This window comes from Sarcophilus harrisii, chromosome X (genome assembly GCF_902635505.1).
Source record: "Sarcophilus harrisii chromosome X, mSarHar1.11, whole genome shotgun sequence".
In the NCBI taxonomy this organism is placed as follows: domain Eukaryota; kingdom Metazoa; phylum Chordata; class Mammalia; order Dasyuromorphia; family Dasyuridae; genus Sarcophilus; species Sarcophilus harrisii.
Genome location: NC_045432.1, coordinates 51281697 through 51304851, shown reverse-complemented (window position 1 = coordinate 51304851; position 23155 = coordinate 51281697).

Here is a 23155-nt window from a genome sequence, read left to right as displayed (position 1 = left end):
TCTGCACAAAACCTTTTATGAGGGATTCTGTTCTGGCTTCCTATCAATCAAGTCTCATTTTTTCCACTCGGTTAGCTGTCCAGAAAATATTGGAAAGAAAAGGAAGAAAAAGGGCTAGTAGGATAATTCAAAAGACTAGTAAAATGACTAACCTGATGCTCCCTTGGTGATAAAGCTGTGGGTCAAGATTTGGTATCAACCGTGTCTTTTCTTCTTGTTGTTTATTTGTTTTAGCATGTATGAATCGCTGCGAGTTTTACTAAGGGCTCTCTAGTTTCTATAGTGGCTCCACCCTGGTTGGCTAGGAGCCATGGAGCCAAGGTCCTCAAGGCAGGCCTAAAGCATTTCCTTCCCCAGCCAAAAGAAAAAGGTATCAAGAGAGTGGTACAAGGTAATGGTACCTAGAGTGTCTTAGGAGACTGGAACTTGTTCCCTAATACACAGTATTGCATGCTTTCAGTGGCTCTGGATTTGGGAGAGATGTTGTACTTTCGATTTCCCATCCCTTCAGCCTCCTTTCTCCCTGGCTTGTTCAAGTATTCTTCCCTGTTTTATATAATTTTGGGTTTTTTTCCCCTCATCCCCAAATCTGCTTACCCATTCTTGTGATATTTATTTTGGATCAGATCATTATGGGCAAGTACCATTTCATTGCAACACACGTGGTTTTCTGAGGCTGCTGCCCTCCATTAATATACTTTTAAAATTATTTCTGAGAATGGCATAGATGTTAACACCTTGCACCTGAGCTACAAACCCTTGAGTTGTATAGATCAATAATTTTAGAGACTGATCAGTAAAAAGAGTTTCAAGTCTGGCTTGAATTTCTGTAACTTTTAAAAATAAGACATTTCAAAGCCACATTTGGACCACAATCTTAGCCCTCTAATTAAAGTCCCCGAAGTCTTAATATCCAATAGTGATTCTTTTCTATGACTCTTTAAAAAAAAAAGGCAACTTAGCATTCTAAAAGTTCTGTTGGTGAAACAGCCTGTCTATTCATCTATTCTAATCAGATTTTTTTCAATTGTAAATGCTACTAAAGCTGGCCATTGGGTAACAACTTTTGGCCACGGCAAAGTATGAAATGGACAAACTCACAAAACTACCTTCAGCCCAGTGGGGTGGAATGGGAGACCAGGGAGCAGAGGCTACTAGGATGATGAGACAGGTCTTAGAGCACCGGCAACCAAATTGAACTGAGTATTCTCTCTCTTTTTTTAATTAAAAAATTTTTATTAAAGCTTTTTATTTACAAAACACAGGGATGGGTAATTTTTCAACATTGACCCTTGCAAATCTTTTTGTTCCAAATTTTCCCCTCCTTCCCCCCACCCCCTCCCCTAGATGGCAGGTAAACTGAATATTCTCAATATGGGAGCTTTATCAAATGAAAAAGTTGACATCCCTGGAGGAACCAGGCACTATTCATATTGACATTTTATGAATTGCAGAGGCAGAGAAGGTGTGGAAGGATTGTGTCAGAAAAGGTGACAGGCCAGTGTAGAGGCAGGGCTTTGGATTGAGAGCTAGTGACATCCTCCACTTGATAAGGGTTGAAGCTCATCCACTGTCCTGTCAGATTGAGGAGGTGAGGAGCTGGGGGGCTTTAGGAGTTGAGAACTCTACCCAAAGTCACTGAATTTCCCATCCCAGATTCTAGACTAGAACCAACACTAACTGGAAGCATATTTATTCATTTGGAGTCATTTTCACATAAACTAAAAATGTTATCAGTAGAATAATTCTTTCTGCCAGTCTCTGAAATTAAATTGCCAATAATATCCATTTTTGATTATATTCATTAAAAGTGAAGAGAGACTAATATAACAAAAAGAGGTGAGATTAATAATAAAATGAAAAATAACAATGTAACATACTTTTGCTACTATGGTTTTACAATGTAATCAAGTTGTCGGAGTGACTAGCCCCAACCTACTTGATCTAAACCACGTTTAGTTTAAAAAAAAAAAAAAAAGTGGTCTGGGCTATGTCTTTGAGTGGCTGTATGATCTCAGTTAAGTCATATCTTTAAACTTGGAGGTGAGAGTATGTGTGGAAAACATGGGAAGTTATTAGATTAGCTCACTAAGGTAGCTCTGCCATCTTCAATATTTGAGAAACCTATGGTGCCGTCTATATACAGAAGCTCTAGAAAACCAAAAGGAATACTCATCGTAAGAAAATAAAAATCATGCAGTGGATAGAACACCAGCCCTGAAGTCAGGAGGACCCGAGCTCAAATCTGACCTCAGACACTTAACACTTCCTAGCTGTGTGACCTTGGGCAAGTCACTTAACCCTAATTGCCTCAGGGGGAAAAAAGAAAAGAAAGAGAAAATAAAAAAGAAAAACCAATACTTAAAAGTTTGCAAACATTTTACAGAAATCATTCCATTTGATATACTTGCCCATAAATAACCAGTAAGCCATGGGATGGGATTTGAACCCTGGTATTCCTCGTTGCCAGGAACAACACTTTTGGTGGTATCATGCGGGTCCAGGTCTCGATATCAAAAGCCTACACAGTATGAAACTCCCACCCTACACAAATCATTTCAATCCTTATTCCTGCCAAAAGAAGGAAAGTTCTTTGAGACAACAGTTGGTTATCTCAATGGCCCTTTCTAAAAGGCAGCTTTGCTTTGGTGCCCAGAGGCAACTTTTCCGAGTTTTTCAAGAGTCCACGGGTCAACATACAAGAGTGATGTCAAATGTGTTCAGAAGGAGGAGTCTTTTTTAATCACATTTTCCCTAACTCCTGTAGCATAGCCTCAACTTCCATTTTAACACGCATGACCATGGGAGATATCAAGTATCCACAGAGTCATCTGTGACCAAACTTGTCCGGGTAAACAGTGCCCCAAACCCCAATCCCTTTAGTATGAAAAGACAATTAGGCGGACGGTTTTGTTTTGGAGCTGGGTGGCCAAAATAACTGATGGAGGGAATCAATTTTTTTTTCACAGCTGCTGTTCTGTCTCCACAAAACCCAATGTTTTTCCTCAGAAGCAGCATATAAACGCTGGCTTTGGAGTTCAGATACCTGGCTTGGAATCGTGGTTCACACAAGCTGGATGAACCCGGCGGGGCCTGTGTCTTCACCTCTGTGTGCTGTGTGGTGGGGAGGGACTCAGAACGTCATGGGAATGCCACAGGTTTCTGATGTGTAATATTTCAGTTTCAATGAATTAGAAAGCCAAAAGGACTTTTACGCTTCTGAGATCATCCAGAGAGAGGGGAGGGATCTTGGAGACCAGCAAGAACAATCCCTTCATTTCACCGGGGGAGGCAACTGAGGCCCCCGTGAATTCAGAAAATTGCCCAGGGAGTAAGTGGCCTGGATTTGACGTCGGCACAAACAGACACAGAGATGAGAGCGATCCTTCCAGTCAAGGACCTGGTCCGGACTAGGCCCAGTATCTCCAGGATCACTGTCCAGCACTCTCTCTACCACCCCATACTATGTGCATTTCTGAAATGTTAGCATCAGTACTACCAGATTTTCTGTCCCTTCCCTGAGAATAGCAGTTCTGGAATCTCAATGCAAGATTCACAGTGGCAGAAATGATCCAGGTGATGCTCTAAGCAGGGCAACTATGTGCCTCCTGGGCAACTGGCTTTGAAGAGTAGAAGCCACTCTAGTAGAGGAAGCTCCTCACCATGGGCTCCCACACCAATGAAATTAAAGGTCCATATATATATCCCCTTCGAGGATAATAATCCTCAAGTGACCCTTGAAATCCTATAAGGTGGATCTCAAAATTGGGATTCCCATTTTAGAGATGAGGAAATTAAGGTACCAAGAAGTCAGTTTTCCCCATGTCACACAGCAATCCAGGATTCTGGCCCAGCATCCCTGCTGCCATATCTCGATGCTTCCCTTAAAGGGGAGCAAACTTCTAAATAAGGCCCCCTAAAGCTAGGGAAAGGGGAGATGAGATCAAGACAAAAATATTCACAGAACTAGCGAACATGGGATAATTAAAGCAGGGGAATTTTTGTGAGGCCTTAGGAGCTAGAGGTTGTTGACAGTTTTCTACGATAAAAGATCGAAGAAGTAACAGAGTATCTTCATGGGTGTCAACAGCCTGAAGACTAAGGGCTTCTTTGAGATAAGGCAACATGAAAATGAAGGATGGGTTTCCTGGCTTTTTGTTCTTGAGGTTGGGATAAGACGAGGGAAAAGACGTATATAAAGTTAGTCTTAAAAACAGCTCTATTTACTGAAAAGACAAAGATTTCCAGTGGTTGGTTCCCTGAGGACCTCAGCGCGATTCAAAAACAATGTTTTCTTTTCAATTAGACCACATGCACCGTAGGTTCTGAGTTTGGATTTGAATAATAACAGCAGATGACATTTATGCAGTTTCCATCACTCCCCTCTCAAGAACCCTGGGAGGTAGGGATACTATTGATAGAGTTATCCCCATTCCTTAGGGGAAACTGAGGCTCACAGAGACATAAGCGTCTCAGCCCTAGACACGAGGCTAACGGGGGCAGAGTTCCCGGCTGCAAAACCACTGAGTAGAGAACTGTGACAAGATCTAAAACAATTGGCTCTGGCCTATTTCAATTCAAGAGCATCAAACTCAGTTTTTCCCACTAGGCCACGAGAGGAGGAGTAAACATTCTTTTCTTGTTTGGCAGCCAGAGATCAAAGTCGATCCCAATAGTGGAAGTGACGGTCACCTTCATTTTGGCAGATGAGGAGCTTGAGGCCCAGAGTGGTTAAATGACTCGCCCAAAGGAACAAAAGCAACAATCAGAGGCTGAAGTTCAGCACTCTTTCTGCTGGGAGTACTTACTGGTGGCCGCAGAGCTTTTCAGAACGATTTTTTTCAGGGGGATGGGAGAGTGGAGGAGTGGAGGTAGGTACATGTTGCCCTTAACAACCAAGGGAGCCATTCAATTTTCTCCCCCATAAAATCGGGAGGCAGAAGGGAGCGGACTCGCTATGTTTTTCCCTCTCTCGGTCTCAGTTCGTTCCTCTAGAAAATAAGGGAGTTAGAATAGTTTCCCTCTAAAGTCTCTTCCTGCTTTAATATTCGGGGACTCGACAAATTCCCAGATTCCCTGAAATATCTGAAGAGGGCCACAAAGTTGATTCTTTTTCAATTTAACTAGAACGGTGAGATTTTATTTTTAAATAGATAAGATTAAAAAATAAGGGTGAGGTCCTTGCTATTTGAAATGATTTCATTTTTAAAATTTTCCGTTAAGAGAAATACAAGAGTTTTGTGAAACATGTTTTTGTCTTTTAACAATGAGAAAAATCTGGAAACCACAGGAAAGCCAGAAACAGGTGGCCAATATGAGGTACACATTTCTATTTATCATATGGAATTACTGAGGCCTAGAGAGGAAAAGGTCACACAGCAAAGTCAGAGGCAGAGTTGAGGTCTCTGGGTACGAGAATACAGTGTTGATTTTGTTTTGTTTTGTTTTATACTAAGCCATGCTGCCTATAGGTTATATTTTCTCTGTATGATTTCTTGACATTTACTGAGTATATAAAGAGTTTGCTTTTTTTTTTCTGTTAAGGGTCAAATGGCTGAAAATTAAATTTTATTTCAGATTGGAGAATTCCATGTTCCCCACCTCTTCCTCTTTAGAAGTGCAGGGACTGTTGAAGACTCCTAGAATGTTACAAATTTAATTCACATGATCCAGAAACATTTAAGTGCCTTCTACGGAGCAGAGGTTGTGCTAGAAGCAGGACATCAACGAAAGTCTCCTCCCTCAAGGAGCTAGCTCACTTTCTCTTTAAAAAAAAAAAGAGAGAGAGAGAGAGAGAGAGAGAGAGAGAGAGAGAGAGGGGTGGGAAGAGGAAGAACTCCTGGGGATGGCAAGGTGCTGAATGCAAATTGTCCAACAGGCCCCTCCCTCGGCTGTTTTTTTTTTTTTTTTTTTTTTTTTTTTTTTTTTTTTTTTTTTAAGGAAGCCATCAATCAGTTCCAGAGAAAGCAAGAGTGCTAACCAGCACAGCTTGCCCCCCAACCCACAGAGTTACTTGGGATCGGGGCAGGATTTGTTCTTCTTGGGCAGGGGGTATTCTCCCTGGTGGAGGGAGCCCTGGGCCTGGAATCAGGAAGACTGGAATTCCAAGCCAGCCTAAGACACTTAGTTGTGTGACCTTGGGCAAGTCACTTTATCCTGGTTTGCCTCGGTTTCCTCAATTGTAAAATAAGCTGGAGAAAGAAAAGACAAACCACTCCAGAATCTTTGCCCGGAAGACCCCGAATGGCACCGCAGGCACGGGTGGAAAACTAACAGAATACCAAAAAAAAAAGTCTCCCTTACACTCCTCAGCCCCTCCCTATCTGAACTATTTAGGATAATAAGAGGGGACATGAGGTTTTTAGGTTTGCAGAGCACTTCACAGCCTGATCCCAAGAGGTCTTCACAACAATCCAGTGAGGTCGGTGGTAGATTCTCCCTAGCCTTAGTCAAGTGATCTAACAACGGCTAGGAAGTGTCTAAGGCTGGATTTAACCCGGGGTCTTCAAGAAGACTTGAAGAATGCCTTCCCCAGAGGGAGAGCTGCCATCTCCCAAAGTGGGCTGCCCAAGGCAGAAAGCCTTCCCAACTTAGGAAGCAGGAGTTTCTTTACACATCTGATCAATTTTGTTATCCTGCTGGGGCGGATTTCATTTTTTATCTTTGTTTTTTACAAAGGAGGCAAGCTAATGTGGCACTGTGGGCATGGGAGCTGGGAAATCAAAGGATTTCAACAGAGTTGAGGGTTGTTTCTCCCAAGCCAGCCACAAACCCATTCTGACTGGAATTTTAGTCAGGAGAACTGGTCAAGGTCCATGGGGGAAGGGGAGGAGAGAAGGACACACACAGGGAAGGCCAGACACCTGGAAGACAACCTTAGTCCCCGTCACAATTTGGCCAAAGGCTGGTCAAACACTGCGGATCAGATTGAGGCCAAGAGGGAAAAAAAAATCAATGGATTCTGGGGTCAGAACAGGGGCTTCTGGCCAAGTCATTTCACAAATTCCTAAGTGGGATGTTGTAAGGCTAAATATGGCAATACAAATTGAGCCCTTTCTCCCTCCTCTCCCCCCTCCCCATTTCCACCCCTCCCCCTGGAATCACTCTTAATTTTATAATATTTTTATTTGCTTAGTTGTTTTTGCTTCTCCCCCAATGGAACGAAAGCTCCTTGAGGGCCGGTAGTGCTTTTTGTCTTTGTGTTCCCAGCACTGGGAATGGCATTTGACACCTAAATAAATGCCAGCTGAACTGGACCAAGTTGAGAAAAACCAGGAAACCGAGTCTTGCTCAGGGAAAAGAATCCATGCTGCTTCTTTCCAGTTGCAAGAAGTGTATATTTTGGGCTCTTCGCAACTACTCTAGAGCCCAGTTTCTTCAACTGGGGGTCATGACCCAACATGGGGTCTCCTAAGTGAACGTGAAGGTTGTGAAATTGTGCTTTATTATCCATAAATGATTTGTATATCTATTTTATATACTTATATATGTCAAAGTTTCTCGAGCAAAAAGGAAACGAGGATAGAAAAAGTTTAAGGGGTCCTGCTCTAGACAAGGCAATTCCTATCAGGGTCTCATTTAGGATACCTTTGCCCTATGGCTCTTGCCCCCTGTGGCCCTCGGTCTCATGCTTATTATCTCTCGAGGACAGGATTAGATGGGTGTCTGTGAGAAGCCAGGCTTAGGATAGCTCCCAGAGCCAAGAACTGTTTGCTGGCTCCCAGGTCCCTGCTCACCTGCTACCATTTGGGGACTTAGGGGCAGGGCAACTTCCAGAGGGGCCAAATGTTAATGAAGGAATGGCCTATTGCTCTGGATTTGAGGAACCAGAGAGCCTCTGGGGGGAAAGGGACCTTCTTCAAAGTGAACCGAGCTAGCACCATAGCAAAGTCGGTCTAGAATGAAGTTCACTCATCTCCCTCCCCTCCATACTCATTCACAGCCCCCTGAGAGATCTGACTGCTGGGAGGCTCCAGGAAATTTGCCCCTAAGGGCCAGATTCCCAGACACACACACAGCCCGGGCCTGGTGCTGGACTTGGTGTCAGAGGCCTGTGTTGGAATATCACACAGGGCACTTTCCAGCTGTGCATAAGCAAATCATGAGATCCTAGAACCAAGGCCGCAGAAGGCCTCAGGGGCCACTTTGTCTGACTCCCCATTTTATAGATGAGGGAAACTGAGGCTCGGAAAGGGAAAGTGACATGCCCGTGGTCACAGATAGTAAATGTTTGCTGTAGAATTTGAAGATGGGCCTTGCCTCCACAGCTAGTGGTTTTTTTTTTTTAACACTATCCCATACTGTCTTCCAAGTCACATTATTATCTCTGTGCCTCAGTTTCCTCATTTATGAAATGAGTACAGTAACTGTACTACCTACCTTGCAGGGCTGTTGTGAAACTCAATGGAGGCTGTATATTTGTAAAACATGCTGCCAACTTTAAAGTGCCTGATAAATGCCAGCTGTCCTTAAGTGTCAGAACTTTGGAGCCCTCCAATTCTAAATGTCTTGGCGCCGGTACAGATCGAGAAGAAGGTCTCGAGTCTTATCCTACCACCCAGAGTTCTTGGAGAACAACAGATGATAAAGGCATGCGTGTGGCCCATTTGGGCCGCCGTCTGAGAGCAGCAGCCAAGGTGTCTCCTTTCTACTGTACAGTTCCCCCCCTCAGGGTTCATTTCTCCGACTATGTCTACAGTTAACGAGATCTCGCCACCGTGATCTCGTTGGAAGCAACTAGATTATTCACTTCTAATTCCGATGGCAACATCGAGTGCGTCAGATTTGACTCCATCTCCCCAAATTAATTTCAGAGTAGTGGTAAGTCAAATAGCATATTTCTCAGTGCTTTTGTTAGAATGTGCTCATGTGCAGCAAACTGTGAAGAAAATGTAGTAATTAGAGGTTAAATTAATCTCTGACAGACAAGCAGCTTAGAAATGCTGGGTCTCCTTCACAAAACATGGCATCAAGCATGCCAGTTATTCAGAATGAAACACCTGAGACTGGCAAGTCAGAAGTCTAAACTTCCTGTTCAAAAATCGATTGGTGTTTCCAGAAGCCAATGTTAACAATGAAATCACCTTTCAAAAATGCACGCTCAGACATTTTCGGCCCCTACATGGTACTGGCCACTGTGAGTGGGCCTTCCTTGCTGGGGCTCCAGACAGCAACTTTAAAAAAAAAAAAAAGACAAGCCAGAGTCTTTTCTGAAGCACTAATGTCTAGGCCCCCAGAATAATTGCTTTCAAACGAGTTTTAAATTACAGCATGCCTTCTCCAACTAACCCATAAACTTCCAATTCTGAATCCCCGACGTGCCCCTCAGCTGCCCTAAGTGTTAAAAAAAGGAAAGGCCAAATTCATAAAGGGAGGATTCCATTACAAGAAGATTCCAAATTTGACTCTATTCTTTTCTCTTCCCAGGAGGGAAGGTTTCTGCTACATTTAGTATCATCATTCTCAAGACTAAACCACCTGTCAAGGCCAATGTCCTCCCTTATCAATTTATAATCAAATTTTAAAGGTGCTTCTAAACCTGGTCTCCCCACATAAGAGCTGGAATCAGGGATTTTGCCTTACCTCGGCCCTTGAAATCAGTGTGTGTGTGTGTGTGTGTGTGGGGGGGGAATATGTTGATAAACAACAGCTCTTTTCTATAACATTTAAAGATTTGCAAAGCATTTTTCTCAAGATGATATTCTGCAATGACAGGCTAAAGGGAGAGTAGGGGAAAGAGACAGAGACTTTTGTGACTGGGTGTGAGCATCTCCAACTGGAGAAATATCATCAAAGATCTGTGGGGTTACAGACTATAGTGTCCCCAGGGAGGCAGTGATTTTCAATACTTATGACACATCTTCAAGTTTCCAGCAGAGTTGAAAACAAAGTCCAACTCCGCCCCCTTGCCAAAAAAAAAAAAAAAGATTTTCTTTAATATTATATATTTCCATCTATCATATATTGGGATACCGGGTACAAATTTTATCACTGGGACAACAAATTTGTTAGAGGTCCCACAATTCTTTTTTTTTTCCCAGGGTGGGGTGGGGTGGAGAGAAGACCCCCAAGCAGTGTGGAAGAGATTACCTAAAGCTTTAGTCTTGCCACACAAAACTGGAGCTGGCCTTTTTCCATCCTCCATTCTCTAAAGGATTATACATTACCTCCAAAGGTGGACAGCGTAGGAAAGTGGATTCCCTGGGTTCTAAACACCAAATCCACTCAATAGATTGAGTGACACAGAATGAAACAATAACACAGTTAACAACCTCCCCTGCTGAGGTCAATCCATAGCATGACTGTAACAGTCTGAAACTCCAGCTGTCTCTTCCTGAATTCAAGAGACATGTCGGGGTTGCAGTGGCCTTTTGGTCACCAGGTATTCTTGGAAAAATAGGGGGGAAAAAACCTGGCCCCGTGCAAGTTGCAATTATAGTAAAATTGAATCTGAGTGTTTGTATAACCTTGTATTGAGTCTTCAATTTATATCTTATGATTGGAGATTGTTAACAAACATGGAGTTCATACTATGCATAATTCATCGTGAAAAATACAAAGGAGTGCAAGAGAAAGCGTGATAGACTGGGAGTTTTCGAGGATCTGAATTCCAATTTCATCTCTGCCACCGACTTGCTCTGTGTCCGTGGGTGGGCCTCTTGAAAATAAGGGACCAGATGAGATGAACTGTACAGCCCCTTAGCTCCAAATTAATTATCCTATGAAATAAAAAAAGCTCTTCTGCCGAGCTTCAATTTTTTTCCAACTACAAAATGAGGATAATGATGTCTACCGTTTACCTCACAGGACTGTTGTGAGGATCACATGAGAAAGCGTAGGGAAAAATGCTTTGCAAATGGTGAGGATCTATAGAAAATCTGTTATTACAAATTTATTAAGCAAAGTTCCTCTTTGCTCCTTCAAGGAGCTCAGTCTAGTTGAAGGGACAAGATGTGAAGTTAACTAACAATCATAAGTGAATAAGCGAATGGGAAGGAGGTAGATAGGGGTTGTCCCCATTTTATAGACACTGAAATAGAGAGATGAAGAGACCTGTACCTAAGTGAATCATGAAGGTAGAATCTCAAAACCAAGTTTTCTGAGGGTCAAAGACTTTTTCTACTATATCCCAACCTAGTAAGGGACTATTGTTAAGTTCTTACCCTTCTTAGATGATTCAGAAGAGTCCCCCATTCAAACATCTGAGGATTAGTCTAGAAATATATCCATCTGTACGCTGGACATGTTCTTTAATACAAACTTATGAAGTTGAATCACTGCAGTAATTCACCCTCCACCTCTCCACCAAAGACCTTGCAGACTGCCACCAGATCCCTCTATCTCTCTTGTCATAATAACTGAAAGCAATTTTCTCATAGAAACACATGGTAACTCGTGGTTACACATGCTGTTTGGGTAGAGTTGAAATCATTTCTATCGCTTGTAGGGGAAAATCTATTCCAAGTTTCAACCAACCAACCCAGAGATGGGTTATCTACTTTGCTGAAAAGAGTTAGGGACTCCCTATTCAAAGCTTATTAAACACCTGTACATTTCTTTTGTTTTGTTTTGTTTTTAACAGATTAAAAAGCTCTGACGAGCCAGACCACTGAAAATTTTGCCAGAGAAAACTTCTAGAAAGAATGAGGGGATTGATAAAAATAAAATTTTACTCTCTCTGTCCCCTGACTAGGAACTTTCTTTAATTTGTTTTTTTTTTTTTCTGAAGCAATTAATGTTGGGAAAAGATATATGTTTTCAAAATTTATCTGGTCCTTCCAGATCACCCTCATTCAATGCAAAATCTTCAAGGGATATGCTTTGGTATGTGACATCTTAACTGGCTGCTTACCAGGAGGTCAGATTTGGGGTGGGGAAGATCAAAGTTATAAAATGAATCTCTGAGCGGGAGAAAGGGCTGTGAGAAGCAAGCAAGAACAAAAATATAAATCAACTAGTTTATTTTTTTTCTATTCTCTCCTCTGCGGCAACTCCCCCCCTCCATGAAATTCTCCCCCGACACTTCAATAACTCTGAGTTAGTCTGACTGTATGATGAACAATACTCTACGTAAATACTATATAAGTATAAGTTACTTCAAGTTCAGGCTAGTTTTCCTTGGAAGCCCTAGTTAAGGCTTCCTTTTGCTTTGCTCCTTTTACAGGTGTTAAACAAGATAAGCATTTGCATTAAGTTCTTTCCAGTTCATTCACTTTGCTGCAGTTTTCTCCTCCAAGTCCCACAGACTTTTAGGGACTTAATGTTGGAAAAATCAGAACCGTGTTCCAACCGTGCTTTGAGATGTGTAAGAGAATACTTGAAAAACTTACAGTTGACTGGTGCTACCTAGGTTACCCCTCAATGGCATTGAAGCTGGTATATTAAGAGAGGTGTATGATGGGAATGGGTTTATTGTGCTGATCCATAGTAACCGACTCCTGTTCGGCCATCATTTATCTTGCGCACCAGCGACATATGGGTTTGTCTATTCACACTCTCAGCATTCTCTCTGCTCCAACAAACAGTCAGCCTTTTCTGCTTGGCTAAGGAGATTTTTTAGTTACATCCATTCTGTGTGTATCAACATTTATGGCAGCAAGATAATTGCTAAAGAACTCGGAGGGGGGGGGGGGGATAAAAGCTCCTTCTTTAGAACATAAGTCCCCGGCCCCCTTCCAATCAATATTCACATAAAGCGGGGCGATTGGCAAAACCTTGCACGGGCCCGAGTTTCCTAAAGTTGGAGATGTCATTAAACACATACACACACAACTGGGAAATGGCAGCAAGAACTATGGCATATGGATGCAGGGAAATATTACTGAGAAGCCAGAGAAATAACAAAGAGGAGGAACCGGTTATGCTTTAGGAAGATTTGTGTATGAACAGATGCAAAGCCCAATCAACAGAACCGAGAAAACAATACATACCATTACGACGAAGTAAATGAAAAGAGATCACCATAAGAAAGTAAAGGGGAGAATCAATGAAGGAAGGTCCTGCAGGAGGATACACTTCCTTCCTGGAAAAAGAGAGGCGGGGGACTGCCAGAACAGAGTATTAGATGCAGCGGCAGAGAGGATTTTGCTTCAGGTGTTTTTCTTAATTGCTTGGTTTTTTAATTTTTTTATTTATTTATTTTTTTCTTTCTCACAAGGGAGGGTTCAGGCTTAGGAGCGTTTGAAATGATCGTGATGGGAAAACAAAGGCACGGATAAAAATGTATTAAAACAACATACAAACCAAGCCACACGACAAGATCCGATCTAGCAGTGAGTTCAGATACCCTCGTCTGAACAGGGAGGGAAGAATGGGCAGTTGATTCTTTCAAGTGTTGCTTAAATAAACGGAAAACAAATTTGTCATATGGAAACATTTTTTGCTCCTAGAAATATGCATTTAATTTAAAGTGACCGGGATGATTTGAATGGGTAAACTTAGCAACTGGCTACTGGTTAAAGTATTATAAGGAAAACTGATATATATGCCAATAATTTAAAGTCATCGGATGATCTGAATGGGTAAATTTACCCATTGGCTACTGGTTAAACTCTTATTAAAAAAAACCTGACAGGCAGATAATTTAAAGTGATTGGGATGATCTGAATGGCTAAACTTACCGATGGGCTACTGGTTAAACTGTTAGAAGAAAAACTGATCAAGGCAGTCCACATGCCCCAAGTCAGAATTTTAAAGGACAAGCCTAACAAAAACTTTATACTTTTTTTATCCCTTGCTTTCTCCTAAATCCTGCTTCGAATCTGTATTTCCTCTCTTCCATCTCTCCCCGAGTTCCCATTTTGCTAGGTCAAGGTTTCTCCAGTAAAGACAGAAACCGACCGACCGACCGACCGACCAACCGACTTCAAAAGCTTTGAAAATTTTGATTTCATTCATAGATGGCCTGAATATTAAGAGCCGTGAGGGTTCTTTCCCAGCTCAGCTCGGAAGCAGCCTCCCTAAGCCCCTCCTCCCAGCTGTTAATGCTCGTGAAATTACTTTATATTTACTTGGCAATATACAACTTGTGTACATGCTGGATCTTCCGGGAGAATTCCACCTCCTGGAAGTTAAGCCCATTTTCGGTCTTGTGGCGTTTTGGGGGGGTTTTGTTTTTTGTTTTGTGTCTCAGGTGCCTAAATGTTTGTGGGACTTAATTGAATGGTTCAAATCCCTTTATTTTACAAATGCAGAAACAACTTCGAGTAAAAGAAATGCCTGGTCCACAGTTATATAGTTGCCTGGTTTCGGGGCCGAGACGACAACCTAAGAGGCACTCCAATGCCCTTTAATTACACGATTGCAGCAGAAAGAGGGGGGGGGAAAAAAAAACCTCTCTCCCCAATTATAAAGAGGCTTTACAATTTACAAAGTATGTAAGGGGGGTAGGGCTCACGACAAACAGAGCAGTCCAGATAATCTAAGCGTTTTGAGTCCAAAAACTCGTTGCCTGAAGCCAATTTTTTGCCTAGCCTTCTGTGTGTGTGTCTCCCTCTCTCTCTCCCCTCTGTCGCGTTCTCCCTCCCTTTCTCCTCTCTCGGTCTCTCTGTTTGTCTGTCTCTGTCCCCCCTCCCCTTTCCCCCTGTCTCTTCTTCCTCTGTCTGTCTGTCTGTGTCTCTTCCTCTCTCTCTCTCCCCCCTCCCCCCAGTACTCAAGTTTCTAAAGGATTTCTAAGTGGTGACTTAGAACCAGGTGCATTTCAGCACTTGAAATGCTCCACCTCAACTACAAGGTGGTTTGGGATCAGTCTTGGAGTGGGGGTGGGGGGGCAGTAAACAGGCTCAGGGCTAGCGGAGGATTATTGCGGTTAGCTTTCGGTCTCCCACCTTGAGATGGGCTGCATTTATTTTTCTTCCCTGAGCAACAGGCTATTTCCTGGTTCAGTTTAAAAATTCAGTGACGTTCCTGTTTCAGCCCACACATCTGTGTCACTCTCAGCGTCAGTGGCAGGAAAACATTAGAAGTCACCCTTTGCTAATGCCTTCCTAACATGGAGTTTCCTCGTCTCTTCCGCCACCCTTGTCTCCGCCAACCCCAGACTCTCTTGCCCCCCTCCCAAACCAGAGTCACTGAAAATGGGCACAGCCGGAAGGAGGGGATGATCCGTAAGTTAAGGAGATGCTGCTGGAAGAAACAAAGCTACTGTTCTTTCCACCCCCACCTCCCAGCCCCCTTTCAACGGGACGAGGAGTCAGCTCGAACCACGGGCTTCCCGACGAGCCCCTGAATCTCTGTGTCCCCGTCAACAGCCCGAGTACCCGCATTCCCGGGCACGGCCAGCATCCCCGCCTGGCTGCGTGAGGAGATGCTGGGATTCCGCACATACCCAGAGGCGGCAGCACACGGGGAGCTGGGACACGAGGGAGCCATTCAGGAGCTTCCAAAGCAACAGGGCGAGGCGGTAGCGTTCCCGCGGGGGGGGGGGGGGGGAAGTTAGCTCCTAGGCAAACTCGAGGCTCCGGGAGCGAGGTGGCCCCTTTAAGGGGACGAGGCCGCTTCGCGCCCGGGCCTGGCAGTCCACGGCCGGGCCGAGAGAGGGGCAGGTTCAAGTCCACTCCGGCGCCTCCCTCCCCGAGGCACCATATGTTCCCTAGCTCCCATCCACAGCTTCATGGCCCCATTCTCTAGCTGCAGAAAGGCAAAGCGAAGCGGGGAGGCGCAGGCGGAGCCCGGCCTTTCACACTTCCAGCATTCCCTCGGAGTTGTCGGGGCCCGGCCCGGGAGGGGGGGGGGGGGGGTCTCTGGAGCTTCTCCCAGGCCGGGGAAGTGTCCAGCTACCACTACGCTAACCATCTTCCAGGAAGGAGAAAGAGGGAGGGAGGGAGGCGGAGGGGAGGTCGGAGAGTGAGGAGAGAGGGGGAGCCAGGGAGGGAGAGAAGCAAAAATGGGATGAAAGGAAAGAGGGGGGGGGGGGGGGACCCGGGGGGGTTTGCCGGATTTTTTGAGCCCAGTGAGTTTTGAGTTTGGCATTTTTTGGCCTTTTTTTGTGTTTTCCCAAACATTTGGAGTGGGTTGCCCGGGCGCGGGCAAAGTGTTTTTAATTTGGCCTGTTTAGCGGTTTGGGGGGGGAGGGGGGGGGGGGGGGGGCGGCCGGATGGTTTAAAGAAAGTCGGGGAGGAAATCCTGGGAGGGGGGGGCAAGGGGATGGGGTTAGGTGTGGCCCGGTGGGTCCCGGGGGAAAGGGGCAATTTCTCGGTCATGTTATTGAGAGACCTGCCAAGAATTTTCCCAATGGGGTGAAGAGAAGGTTGGGGGAAGCGTAAGAAGGGGGGGGGGGGAAGGGAGGAGGAAGAGGAGGAGGGGGGGGGGACCGTAGTTTGGATGAGCCTTAGGTGCCTAGAGCAGGGAGGATTGTTTCTTGGGGGAGTTTGTTTGGCACCAAGGGCCGTTAAAGGTGCCCCTGCGGGGAGAAAGGAGGGAAAGATTGTTTAAAGGAGGCCCGAATTTTGATTTAGGGGCCCTGGAAATGGCCCCCCCCCAAAACCCGGAGGTTTTGAAGACTTTTAGAAAAACCCCTTTGCCCCTTTTTCCTTAAATTGGAAACGGGGTTTTTCAGATTTTAAAGGGGGGGGGAGGGAGAGGGAGAGGGGGGGGGGGGGGGGGGGGGAGAGGGGGGAGGGAGAGGGAGGGGGGAGGGGAGGGGGAAGGGAGGGGAGAGGGAGGGGGGGGGGGGAAGGAGGGGGGTGAAAAATGGTGTGTTAGGGGAGCCCCGAAAGGGGGCCGGTCCAAGCCTTCCCGGGAAATTTTAAAAGGGGAGGGGTTTGGGGGTGCCAAGAGGGGTTTGGGACCGGTATCGGTTTTATTGATTCCCGGGTTTTTTTTGAAACCCCGATTGCCGTGGGTTGTTTTGTTATGGGGGTGGAGGTGGAGGGGGCGAAAGGGAAGGTGGGTGGATGATGGTTTACCCCGGGTTTTTGTGGGGGGGCCAGGGGGGGAATCCCGCCCAATGAGATGGGAAGGGGATGGTTTGTTTAAAGGGGTAACCGGGTGAGGGGGGGAAAGGCCTATTTCTAGATTTGGAGTGTGTAGGGGGTACCGGTTTAATTTGAGGGGTGGAGCCAAAAATGGTTTTTTTCCAGATAATTTGGCCTGGAGATTTTCCCTTTTGTTAAATTGGTTCGTAGTTTTCGTTAATCCATTGTGGTGTGAAAATAGTGGGGATTTCCCGGTTTGGGTTTGTGGGTAAAAGGCCAGGATTGCTTTTCGATTTTTGATCCTTCCTGGCCGTGGGCCCGAGTTCTCCCCACCCAATTTTTTATTCGGTCACGGTTTGAGGAAGTTTATCTCAACCCCGATAATTGGCGAAAAGGCGTTGGAGCCTTTCGTTTAAAGGGAAATCGACTTAAGGGTAAGTTTATTGGTAGTCTAATCCTATTAGTGTCTGTTCAGTCAGCATTTAATCTAGGATAAAAATCGGGCAGTATCTATTGCTATCCCAGGCTATTTTCAGCTATACTGCATCTGGAACAATTAGAGGTAAACAGCAAAAAAAAAAAAAAAAAATATTTTGGGGAGCTTCCCGAATTGAATCCTAGGGGGATTGGGAAGACCAGATGGGGTCGTTGGAGCCTTTTAGGGGGTTTGGGAGCGGCCTGAGGAGGGGAGCCCAACCGGACGTTTTCCCAGAAAGAGAAGGAGGGGGAAGGCTGGAGGAAGCCACCCGTAGGGGTGGGACATTGCGGGAAAACAGAACCCTGGGCCAGGGGACCCGTTGGGAAAGAATAACCAGCCTTTGGGAATTTGTTTCTGTTTTCCGAGAAAGTCTGCCTGTGCGGCCCCCCACTTATTTGCTTGTTGAATTAATTTAAATTTTTAAAATGGGAAGAAATTTTCGAGGGAGAGGATTTGCTAGAGGTTGAAGGTTAGATCTAAGTAGTGAGATCCCAACCGGAGTAATAGGGAGAGGTTTAGGTGAAAAAAGAATCCCGGGAGACTTTTGAGTGGTTTGATAAACTTTTGAATTCCTCCCCTTTTTCAAGGGATTTGGATTCAAAAAAAATGGGGGAAAGGGTTGAAAAGTCGTTTTAGGAATTATTTCAACAGAGGATTTTGAGTTTATTTAAGGTTTTTGTTTCTAATTTGGGGCCCTTCGGGTTTTAAGGGAGAAAAGAGATTTTGAATTGGTGATCCAAGTTTTTGTTCCACTTTGGTTTGTATGTGAAAACCCCAGTGAAATTTGATAAAGGGATGGTGATTGGTGCCCCACCCTTTTCTTTTGGTTCAGAAAGTTATTTTTGGGTTGAGTTTTAATATTCATGTCGTTCTCGTTTTAATTTATGACAGTTTCCTGGTGGGTGGAGTTTTTGGGTTGTTATTGATAGGATTTTTTGTTGGGGGAAAATAGTAAAATAAAAAAAAGAAAAATTAGAAGGTTTGTTTGGAGAAACCCCCCCCCCCCCCCCCTTTCTTTTTTCTTTTCCTTTTTTTCCCCTTTTTTTTTTTCCTTTTCCCTTTTTGGAATCCCTTTCACTTTTAAAGAATGATGTCCCTGGAAAGAAATTATAATTTAAGGAGGGGGGTTAAAAATTAGCAAAGAGTAAAAGCCTAGAAAGTGGGGGGGGGGGGAGAGAGAGAGAGAGAGAGAGAGAGAGAGAGAGACCTACATCACCCAAATTTATAGATGCTTTTTGTGGTTTTTATTTCCAAGTAACCCAAACAGAGATGTAACTTGAATGAAGAAGGAATCTAACTCTTCCTTTAACTTGGACCTTCCAGGGAATCCTCTCTTTGGCTGTTGTCACTCCTTAAGTGGGGACGCACAGATTTTCTCCTTTTCAGGGGGACCTGCTGCTAGTGAGGAAAAAAGAGGAGAAATTCCCTTAGTTAAAAATTCACCCCCGAGAGGGAAATCCGGGTTACTAGGCTGGGAACTGTGTAGCTGGCCTCCTGACTTTCTGACTTTTCAGCCTCTATCTATAAATCTGCCAGAAGGCAAGTTGACTTTCCTGGAGCTGTGTAAAGAAAGCTTGAGAGCTGGCCGAGTGAGAGTTTGGAAAGAACATCTGCCCAAGGACAGGGGTTGAAGCAACACCGAAGCCGTCCCATTAAAACACAGAGATATCTCAGGGAGGCCAGTGGCACACAGAGCCAGGTGAGGGGACCTCCTCATTTTCCCCGTTAGGAGATCCTAATGCAGAAGTCACTAGCTAAAATTCAGGTGCGACTTGGAACAGGTAAGGTCCCCATTCTGGAGCCATGTAGAGGAGGGAGTCAGAAACTGAACATCCCATTCCAGCGTGGACATCCTGCCATCCTCCACCCCTTCTCCTCCATTAGCTTCCGATTCCTCCTCTTCACAATTATGGGAGGGGGAGAGGGGAAATAATAGACCTGACATCCTATTATATTAATTCACTTCTCATCTTTGGGTCTGCATCCTCCTTTATAAGACTGGACTAGCTAATTAACCCCTGTGGTCTTCTCTAGCACCGCCATTCTATGATTTTTAGGTTAAAAACTGGCCGAGGCTAGAATCTCTTCCAACACCACCAAGGGTTTGTTTGGAAAGGTCAACTGAAAATAGGATGAAATGGCCGGATCCTCACCCCACGATTATAAATATCTGGAAGGTGTAGCCAGCTTGGAGAGGGGGCCGAGGGGAGGGATGCAGAGAGGAGAGGTTAAAGACTGAAATCTCAGCATCCCTCTTGGTTTGAACAAGATGGCTAAACCTTTCACTGACCAAGATATAAGAGGAAGAATCGTGGCCTTTATTCCTGTCACATAAGATTTTCCCTGAATTGTGGTTTTGTGGGGGATTTTTTCTTCACTTGCTTTTACCTAGCATCCATTTTACCCAGGAACATAATTTTTCCTTTGAACTTTTTAATGGGGAACAATAATCCTAGGTGTCCAAGAGCTAATGGTTTTACAGTTCTGCCCCCCCCCCCGGAACCTATACAAAATGTACAACAATTGGTAAGACTTTGATGATAGCTTAGGTATCAAATCTACTTTAGAGGCGCTCGAGAGACTTGGAAATCAACAGTTGGGTGCTTGGGTGCTGGGAGAGATCCTCCTCTTGAGAAGACATGTTCCCTGTCCTTTTAGAAATTGGAGTTTTGCCTGATTACCATGGAAATATGTTTAAAATGATTATACACGGTATATCAGATTGCTTGCTGTCTTGGGAGGAAAAAGGTAAGAGAGGGAGGGGGAATACTTGTAACTCGAAATCTTACAAAAATCAATGTTGAAAACTATTTTTACATGTAATTGGACAAAATGAAACTCTATTAAGTAGAAAAAATTCGAACTATATGGAGGAAACTCGAAACCTAACTTTTATTACTTTAAATGCGAATGGAATAAAAAATTCAATGAAACAAAACTAAACTAAAAAAAAAAAGTGGAGCTCTCTAAGGGTTAGACATAAACAACAATCCACCTTGAGGTCAGGGATTGATTTCTTTTTGTCATTGCATCTCAAGTGCTTGGCACAAAGCCTTGAATGTTGTAGACACTTAGAAGTATATTATTGGATTCGGTTAGTTTCATGTTACGTAAGAAGTGCATAGTGGATAGAGCACCAGCCCTGAACTCAGGAGGACCTGAGTTCAAATCCGGCCTCAGACAGTTAACACTTCCTAGCTGGGTGACTCTGGGCAAATCACTTGGCCCCAGTTGTCTCAGGGAAAAAAAGTACTTTCCAAAAATATGTGATAAATGAGGAAAAAGTTATTACCAGTGAAGATATGAAGATATTAAGGAAAGCTTTTCAGGTAAGGTGGCATTTGAGACGATCTTTAAAACGTGGGTAGATAAGATGTTCTATGGACAAACAGGCAAAGATAAGAAGGGAGAACATTTTGATCAAAGCGAAGAGTTGGCCAATTGACTGGAGCATAGAGAATATAGAGAAGAGTGACATGAGATAAGGCTGGAAAGGTAGTCTTCAGAGTTCCTTGAATACCATGCAAGGGAGTTTGAATCCACTGGATGAGAAGAAATAGAATAAATTCCCTACCCCCGTCCCCCGCCTCAGCGCACGCTGTTCGGAATTAGATAGATCTTTCTCCGACTGTTAGGGCGGCCACGTATGTCACCAAGGGATGGCTCTGCAATTCTCACAAAAACAAAAACAAAATCCCCTTGGTTTTTGCATGGGCTGATATTGGGCCTCACTATTTCCTTTCTAGTGTTTTCTTCAGTTTCCTGAAGGGGGCGTGGCTTCCCAGTTGGCTTGACAGTACAGGAATCATTTACTACTTGAGCAGCAGATTGAACTGTCCAACTCATAACCTGTAACCCGCAGACTCCCAGCCCAGTTTAGGAGAATATTCAGTCAGGGTAAAAACAGTCACACAGCATTACTCAAATAGGAGAAAAAAGAGGAAGCTGTTTGTATTGGCTGTTTCGAAAGTAACTTGACTGCATTGAGGCTTCTGCCTATTCCCTGTAACCTTTTGTATGATGACACCCGAAGACAACAAGTTTTCACTGCCAAGTTACAGCTAATCTATGTTTCCCTTTCACTAGGGTGGAATTTCCTATTATTTCCAAGAGCTCGGAGGACCACTGAATTGACCACAATGACTGCATAGTGCTCACATCTTAGTGAAACTGGCTAAAAAGCTCTGCTGGCTTCGATGTGGCTCATGTTTAAAATCATCTGATATCTGGAGGCATCTCCAACTCAACACGTCGCAAACGGAACTCGGTGGCCTCCCTCTCCGACCCCCATACTGCCCCCTTTCCTGCACTCTCCGATTTCTAGAGAGAACACAGCCATTGCCCGCCCTCTGGAGTTTGTAACCTTGGAGTCATCCTCACCTTCTCATTCTTCCTCACTTCACATATCCAAAGTTATCAAATCTTGCTTCTTCTGCCTCTAGAACATCTCTCCAATTGGCCTCTTTTGCTCCCAACGCAATCATCACTTTAGTTTAGCACCCAACCATGTCTTGCCTGGTCTCCTAATAGGTCAGCCTCAATGTCTTTCTATTCCAATTTCTCTGTCACACAGATCTGACCATTCTGCTCCCCTCTCCGAGAAACTGCAGTGGTTCCCTCTCAGCCTAGGATAAAACAGAAACTTCTCTTGAAGTTCTTTATGACTTGTCCCAATCTGTCTTTTTTTTTTTTTTTTCCTCATTATTTCCCTTCCCAGCCTGGCCCTCCATCTTGGTCATCTCTTATCCATGGAGTGCATTTCTTCTTCATAGCTACAGTGAAGAATTACTTCCTTCCTTCAAGACAGTTTAAGACCCATCTCCTCAAAGCCAAGCCGATCCCCCGGATTGCGAGTGCCCTGTGTCTTCCTGAATGACCTTATTTTTAACTAACTTCTTTTATTTGCTATTTAATCTTTACATACTTATATGTTACCTAAACAAATATAATGTATATATTACATAAAATAATTGTAGGGGTACATTAAATCAGAGAATGGTATGATGGAAAGAGAAGATGGGCTGGCTCCTTATATTGTATGAATGAGGATAACAAGGGCATGGCCCAGAATGCTCTACTGGTAGCCTCATGATTTTGGGAGAAAGTGAGCAAGGTCCCTAGAATGTTGAATGGACCTCCTGGGGTGAGCTTGTGGGAGGACGGGGACAAGATCCAAGATCGGCAATCATCATTGAAAGGTACTCCAGAAGAGATGAGATCTCAGATTCCCTGGAGCATTTGGCTATCAGCTCAGGTGGTCTCTGGGCTCCCACTCCTAACCCCAACTTGCAGTGGCAGATAGGGTCCCCAGAGTTAAGCTGTTGCTTTCTCCACTGAAAGTCCTGAAAGGTTGAGTTTTTCCTAGTAGTTTAACTCATGAACCCCCACTAGCAGAGTTCTTTCCTCCTTTATCAGTTGATATCAATTAGTCAACCAGATTTAAGTAGCTTTTATTTAGAAAGACGGTGCTTAAGTAAGAACAAGTGGCATAAAATTGGTATACTAATTGATAGAAACCCTTTTTTCAAAAATATGTGATACGTTCTCCCATAAGTGTAGGTACGATCCAGGGGCAAGTGGGCTCAGGCTTAGATCCCACGTACCAAAGGGCTCAAGAACTTCCCATAAGTAAGAAGTAACTTTTCTGCCGGGCTCCTGGTAGAGTAGAAGCTTACCTTTGCTCAGGGTGTCTACTTTGGACTCTGTTCCCCAAATAGATAATACTGCCAGTCGCTGCTATTTTAGGGACACCGCTAGGATGCCT